Source organism: Serinus canaria, chromosome 11, assembly GCF_022539315.1.
Source record: "Serinus canaria isolate serCan28SL12 chromosome 11, serCan2020, whole genome shotgun sequence".
In the NCBI taxonomy this organism is placed as follows: domain Eukaryota; kingdom Metazoa; phylum Chordata; class Aves; order Passeriformes; family Fringillidae; genus Serinus; species Serinus canaria.
In genome coordinates, this window is record NC_066325.1 from 2374343 (window position 1) to 2382078 (window position 7736).

General features: G+C 44.6%; 1 long non-coding RNA gene across 1 annotated transcript; it reads left to right on the forward strand.

Annotated features, from left to right (window-relative positions):
• The first annotated feature begins 1284 nt into the window (after positions 1–1284).
• On the forward strand, positions 1285–4223 carry LOC127060035 (uncharacterized). Its single transcript, XR_007778558.1, has 3 exons — positions 1285–1407; positions 2144–2234; positions 2852–4223. It is a non-coding gene; the product is annotated as an uncharacterized LOC127060035 (long non-coding RNA).
• The last annotated feature ends 3513 nt before the right edge of the window (positions 4224–7736 follow it).

Here is a 7736-nt window from a genome sequence, read left to right on the forward strand (position 1 = left end):
ATTCAAACGCAGACTCTTCCCCCTGTGGACCAGGTATTTACTTGCTTTTCATGAGCATCTACATTCATATTCCCAGAATGGCAGGGATGGGAGGGCACACATTTTGCCTGTGAAAAGGGCAGCTCTTCCAAGAGGATTAAGGTTCTTCTTTCTTGCATCTGGGGAATGGTAAAGCCGGGTGGGTGACTGTGGCCGTGGCTTTCCTGGGGTCAGCGATGGCAGAGGCAGGGAAGACTCTCTCCTTTCCTCTCCCCTTTTCACGTTTGGTGGAGCTGGTAGGAAACTGGAAGGGCTTAGGGGAAGGGAAAGGAGGCCACTCTTGGAGGACATCTCTGCCATGGTCTTCCTCCTGTGTCTCCTCTTCACCCCTAGAGCTTTGCCTGTTCTTTCACCAGATGAAGCCCCCGATTGTTCCCTGCTCAGCAGCTCTGCCACAGTAGAATAGCAAGTCCCCATCTCTCCTGTTATGCTGCATGAAACTAAAAATATCAACCCCACTGGAGTTACTTCTACATTAAAGATGTAAGTGAAATTAAAAAAAAAAATCACTTTTCGAGCTTTTTATTTTTGATTTAATTTTTAATTAATCTTAATTAATTTGAATTTTGAAGCAATCTGAAAAATAGTTTTAAATGAAGATACATATATATTTCGGTGGGTGAGAGCATGAATATCCACTGGTGGGAGCATGAATAATGCAGGACAGAAGCTGTGGTCCCCGTTTGTGCGGCCGAGGTCGGGGCTTTGCTCAGACCTGGCGTGGGGCGAGCGGGGCCCGGCTGTCCCCATGCCGCCATTCTGCCCTCAGGGCGGCCTGGGGAGAGCCCGCGGGGCCCGGCCGGGTGCGGGAGCCGCGCTCGGGCCCGGAGCAGCCGCCGAGTGCCCGCTGCCCCCCGAGCCTCGCCTGAGCCCCGCTCCCGCCTGAGCCTCGCCTGAGCCCCGCTCCCGCCTGAGCCTCGCCTGAGCCCCGCTCCCCCCTCAGCCCCGCGGCCGGCCCCGTCCCGCTCCGCCGTTGCCGTGGAGACGAGCGGTGCCCGGGGGCTGAGGGGGGTGGAGGGGAGCGGAGCCCCGGGCTGAGCCATGCGCCCGGCGCTGCGGGGTCCCTGTGGGGGCGGCTCTGCCGAGCAGCCCCGGGGGCTGAGCGGGACCCTCTGGGTGCGGGCCCGGCGCCTTGCGGGGCCCATGGCTCCTGTGGCAGCGCAGACGGGCCCGCGGGGCTGTGCCCGCCCCCGGCCGGGTGCCCGGGCCGTGGGGCCACCCCGGCTCCCCGCAGCTCCCGGCGGGAGCCGCACGGGCCGTGGGATCTGCCGGGCCGCGGCGCTCCGGGAGCGGTGTTGTTTCTAATTAATGCCTGTGTGGTAGCCTAATCTGTGTTACCGGGCTCTCTGGAGTATTGTCGCAACAAAGGTATATTCTAGGGTTCGGTTAATTAAAAATTACTTATAAATCTGCCTAGGTCCCGTGTTGTACTTAACTCCGCTGTTGTGGCTGTACCTCAGAAGAAACACCCGATATTTATGCAGTTACAGCGGTAGGTTCGCTAATTTCCCGCAGAGCCCTTTTCCCTGCCGCTCCTCACGGGGTGTAAGGGCTCGCTGTGCTGTCAGCCGCTGTCCCCTGGCTGGGACGGGACCGGCCCCGCTCTCCCGGTGTCGGGAGCGGGGCAGCTCCGCCCGTCCCGGGGCTGCGCTGCCGCTGCCGGCCTGGCTCGTACCCGGGCTGCCTGCGCTTCGCGGGCCCTTGCTTCCAGGGCTGGAGTTTGGAGCGCACTTACACCTCTCGGTGCATTTGTGCTGTTTACATCAGGAGTCCTCAGGAGAAATTATAAGGTGACATGCGTTAGATTCTGGTTTTATTTTATAATGAGCTTCCCCCTCCCCACCCCTGGGGTTTTTTTTCAAATACATGTGGAAGTGTCTAATATGTGTTCTCTTTGGCTAAATACTTTTTATAAACTAAGTATCAGCCAAGCACTTAAACACATGCTTGTGGTGAGGATGTGTTTTATTTGCTTATAGTAAGGAAGTTCAAGCAAAACCTTGATTAAAAATACCTGATTTCTCTATACAAGTCTTTAATTTGGAGTTAATTTCTTTTTGAGACTGATAACAATGTCTTTCTCAACAAACCAAATTGAAAGAAGATGATACAGAAGCTGGATTCAGTATGGCTGAATAAATCTAGCCATGGAGCTACACATTGACTCTGGAGTTCACACTGCATTGCAAAGCATGGTAAGCTTGTCTCAACTCTTGGGGTTTTTTTCTTTTTTTTTTTTTTTCTTTTTTTTTCTCTCCAAGGAGTAGGGTGCCAACACTGCTGACACTTGGCTTCCCAGAAATAGGTGTTTAAGTCAAGTGTTTGAAACAGAAATTGTGTTACTGTTTCTTTGTGGCCTATAGAAGCTAACGGAGTAGTAACATGGTTGTTTAAGGGCAGGACTGCATTTCTAGGATAGCAAATACACAGTACAGGAGTCAGTTCTAAGAAAATGTTGCAAGTAAATTAATTGAATGGGAGAATAAGCACTTTAATATTTTGCATTTATATAAAGAAGTCATAACCAAATATTTGTCTTGAGCCTTTTTTCTTCAATAAATCTTTGAAAAATCATGTTGTTGAAAAACATAGCCAAAATAATTGTTCCAGGGTACAGATATCTGGGAAAGGTTGCCAATGTGTAGCTTATCTTTGGAAGCAAAGCATGATCTTTCTTGAGCATTTTTGAGGAAAATGATTACTTAATCATTGAATATTACTTTCTATTCTTTTGAGAACAGTTACTGATTGTTTATAAACCACAGCCCACTAAGAGTGCTTCTACTTCATTTCACACCTCATTGTTTTGCAGATTGCCTGTGACTGTGGAAGTTGATTTGAAGTCCTAGGAATTTAATTTCTTGATCATCAACCTGTGTAGTCCTAAACCTTCAGTCTGAAGAATGCACCAGAAGTACTTGTTTTGTTATGTAGAGCTTTGATTTTCTGTATAGAATAATTTTGTGAAAAAGCTGGACAGAATGACACGGTGTTAAGGGATTGGAAGGGACCTTAAACATCACCTGGTCCCAACCCCCTGCCATGGACAGGACACCTTCCCCTATACCAGGTTGCTCAAGGCCTTGTACAGCCTGGCCTTGGGCACTTCCAGGGATGGGGACCTGTAACCTGTTCCAGTGTCTCACCAGCCTCACAGTGAAAAAGTTCTTCCTAATTTCCAGTCCATCTGTAACCATCCTGTTCTAGCACTGCAGCCCTTGACAGAACATCCTTCCTGCAGCCCCTTCAGACCCTGGAAGGTGCTGTGAGGTCTCCACACAGAAGAACCTTCTCTTGTCCAGGCTGAACAGCCCCAGCTTTCTCAGCTTGTCTTCACAGGGGGCAGGCCCCAGCCCTCTGGACGTGCTGCAACACTTCCATGTCCTTGTGCTGGGAACACCAGAACTGGATGCAGCACTGCCAGAGGGGTGTCACAAGAGCAGAGCAGTGGGGCACAATCATCTCCTATGACCTTCTGGCCACGCTCCTCTGGATGCAGCTCAGGATTCCCTTGGCTTTCTGGGCTCTGAGCACTCACTAGTGGCTCATGCTGAATTTTTGATCAACCATCAGCCCCAAGACAGAATAATTTCTGAAGATGCTGATGTTCTCAGGGACAACCTGCTTGCCTTTCCATGACTTGCAAATGCTGATTCTCTTAAAGATTTGATGACTCTTTTAATGTGGGCAAAAGCAAGCAAACAAACCCCCTGATGGTGTAGAACAGTGCAGTTAGCAGAACAGCCTTGTAATGTTGTGGGACTTCTCATTGTCTCCTTACTTGAAAAATCTAAATATTGGTGTACAAGGCTGTAGTCAACTATGTTTGTTGAATAAATTTAGTTGTCACAAGCTGCATTTCATCCTTTGCAGGGCAATACTGAAAGCAGTAATTTTAGGACCAAAGCTCACTGGCTCACTCTGCTTTTAGTAGGGCAGCTGCAATTAAAATATAGGAAGCTTTTAATAAGAATTAATTTGGGAGGGGACACACACACTGTACATTCCCATTTATTGGTGAGATTTATGCTTCTGCATTCTATGCAAATAATAGGTCTTAGCTTTTCTGTTTACATGCTGTTAATCCAGCCTGTAGCTTAAAACTCTTCTTTTTAATAGCTCCATTAAGAAATTAAGGGAGGACTTATTTGGGCAAGGAAATCCAAAATTAATCTTGCATGGGTATCTGATGATGATCTAGTAGATATTTTCTTTCTGAAATTCAGAACTTTTATGAACCAAGTTCTGCCCTCTGTTAATTTCCATTAAACTTGGTCGTGCAGTTTAATGTGGTTTGCTTCCTTTTTTTTTTTTTTTTTTTTTGTTGATGCCTGATAGTTATGCTAATGGAGTGTTAACTTTGTGATATTTAATGTTTACAGTGTTAATAGGTAAAGATAATAGCTGTGCTTTGTTGTGTTGGAGAATTTTAGTATGTTATTTATAGATATGAAACCTACAAGATATGATATAGAAGCCTTCAATATGAAAAATGTTACAATTCTGAGCAGACAGTGAGAAAATTGCCTTTTAGAGGTCAAAACTCCCAATGCCTCTGGCAACATGGCCTTGATGTCATTTGACAGGGTGGAAACACAGCCCTTCATGGGAATAAACAGCCAATACCTGCATGATTCATTTTGTTAGAAGGGTTCTCCCATTGTTGCTAGGCAATATTTCCTAGGTGGAGTTAAAAACCAACAAAAATATCAACAACAAAACCCCCAAAACCCAACTGCTGTCTCAGAATAATACTTATTGCAAGTTGTCTTGCTATTGTTTATTTGTTTTTCTAATAAAGTAATTTTTCTTTCTGCAGAATAGATGTATCAGCTGATACAATAGTTCCCCACTAAGAGGCAGCAAGGGGAAGAGCTGGGAAAGGGTTGCACCTGGTTAGTGGAAGGTTTCCTTTCTGCCTTCCTCTGTCCCTTCTTAGAGCTGTCTGTTTGGAAATGCTTGACCATGTTGTGATGTGCAATTCTCAGAGAAGAAACATGGCAGAGACCAGCAGACATTCATTTGAAATGATTTTCACTCACTGCATTCTGGAATGGACTTGAAAGCAGGTCTCAGAGGCAACTTGTATGTACCAGTTTGTCTTACATATTTATTTATGACAGACTTGAATCTTCAGGATGGTATTCTATCAAGTGACATACCGATTCAGCGTGATGTGTGTCTAAAAATAGGTCATTGTCAAAGGACAGGAAAGGAATTGTATAAATCTAGAAACTAAACCATTGCATTCCATGTGATAGCATACTCTGAAGCTGAGGAAATGCTCTCTTCATAATTGTAGCTTTCCATGGATTATTTTCTAGAATAATACATTAACATTGCATTTATCAAAACAGGAGGATGGCTGCAGACTCTAAGCACAGCTGATGCTAATGGGTTACTTCTGACACAGCTGTTAGAAACAGTAAAGTAAAACAAACCATCTCAGAAGGTAGGACTGGACCAAACTTTGCTCTTATGCTTAAAATATTGCTGATTTGAACCTCCCATTTTTCATGTGTTAAATTGTATCATAATTATTTAGTGCTGGCACTTAGGCATTTGGGTTTGAAAAGAATGCTTCTGTTTTGTGCATTTGGTCAATGTGAATGGATTTTTTTTCCTCTGGTTAACTTAGAGTGTTGAGAGGCCTGAAAAATGAGACCCTGAGGAATGATACTGTTTAAAAATGGGCATTAAGAAAGGAATTTTTGTCATTTTAAATAACCAGTTGATGTATACAAATGTGTGGGGTTTGGAGCATAACAGAACAGTGCAGATTTTTTTACTGTTTATGACAGCAGGAGCATCAGTACATAGGTGAGGTCTTGAACTTAGCTGCACAAGTTATATGGTTTGGTGTTTAATGCAGTATTGCTACTGCAAACCAAATAGAAAGGCTAATATTTAATTAAGGATAGAGTGTGGAAATGGTCAGCAAAAGAACAAATGCATCTGTGTACGGGGTTCTATTGAGAGGGTTGGAGTTACCAGGTGAAGGGGAAGTGTGACATCTGGTGGAAAGATGGAATCAGGAGCAAGAGATCCATTAGTGACAAATGGGAGTATTTGGCACAAAAATGCATTATATGATGTTTGAAACCACTGCCGGGGATGAAATTCAGATGAGTGACATATTTTGTGATCTCATAATTCTTACTGTCCAAACCAGAATACATGGCAACATGAGCATGTTCTTAATGACTAGTGATCTCTTCTAAGGTACCAAAGAAAGTTTACTTTGTTCAGTTCCTCCCCCAAATTCTAAATCTACACTGAAAATAAATTTATATGGTACAGGTTTAGCTACCTTTGGGTATCCAAGTATCTTTTCAGAAAAATGTCATCTAAGCAACTATGATGATTCTAGCAGGTTTTTGACTTGAGTTCTTTATTGAGTCTTCTGTAATACTGCTTCCAGGTGCAAGTCCCAAATGATCAGGATCCTTAGATGCTGCTGTTCTGGGAGGTTCTGGTCTGACCCTGGCTTGGAGGTGCAGCTGGAGTCCAGCACTGGAGCCCCAGTAACCCAAACCCAGTTTGGGTTCTGCTGTTCTGCTCCCTTAGAGCGGCTGGTGGTGGGCAGGCTCCTCTGCAGAGTGTGGGAATAGCTTCCTGTTGCAGCAGGGAGGAACTCTACAGGAGAAGGGAGGGGGGCAAACTGGGACTACCTTTTGCTTGGTGTCACATTGCTAGAGTTAGAACTTGCATAAAATCTGGGTGGGCTCAGAGCTGCAGAGATCTTGCATTATTGTGTTTATTTCCAAAGTATGTTGTGGAAAGAATCTTCTGCAATTCATTGGGAACTCTGTGTATTAAGGATGTTCAGGAACTTCCTAACTCAGCTCAAAGGCCTGGGAGAAAAAAAAAGGAGATTCATCTTAATCTTTCAGTTCTGCTTTAAAATACCTGATTCTTCTGAGGTTTCATTCCATAGGATATTGATCATTCCATGTCAATCTTGAGATTTTTCTGTGTTACAACTTTGCTACTGAAAGTTTGCTTAATACCAAGCATAGCACAAGTTCAGTCGTGGTTCTGCTTTGTAGTTCAGGCTCATCTCTGTGCATAGCTGCCTGCTCCAATCATATGGGATTTCCCCCTTCATCAGAAGGCCATAAATCTTGAGCTTCTTTTGTTCTTTATGCATTTTTCTTCTATTTTTAATGTTAATATCTCACTTGCTAGAACAATATATTATAAGAGTTTGGAATCCTTTTCCTGCTTTGGGGGCAGACTCCATCTGCAAGTTTTTGCCTGTTCCCACAAAAAGAATGCTTTGGGAACTGGCCAGTTCAAGGAGGGAAACAAGTTAACAAATACCTAAACCCACAAATCCAGCATTTCAATGCTAGACTGCAATGGGGTAGGCCCCTCTCAGATGGCTGCTTTCCTGGTCAGCCACATCAGGCATTTAACAGCAGCATGTGTGAGTAAACTGTTTCTCAGGTCACCTCACAGTTAGAGTCACAAATGAATAATATTAATGAACTCTGGTATTTTGGTACCACAATGAATAAAATACATTGTTTACTCCAAAGAGTGCATTGTTATGTTCTGCTTCTGGTGGCAGGGGTTTGGATAGTCCAGATGGGTTGGAGTAGAAGGCCTGTGGCAGAGAGCTTGCTGATACACTTTAGTGCAGTTAGTTCAGTGTCAAACACTTTCTTCCTAATCTACCCCTCCTCCTCAGCAGC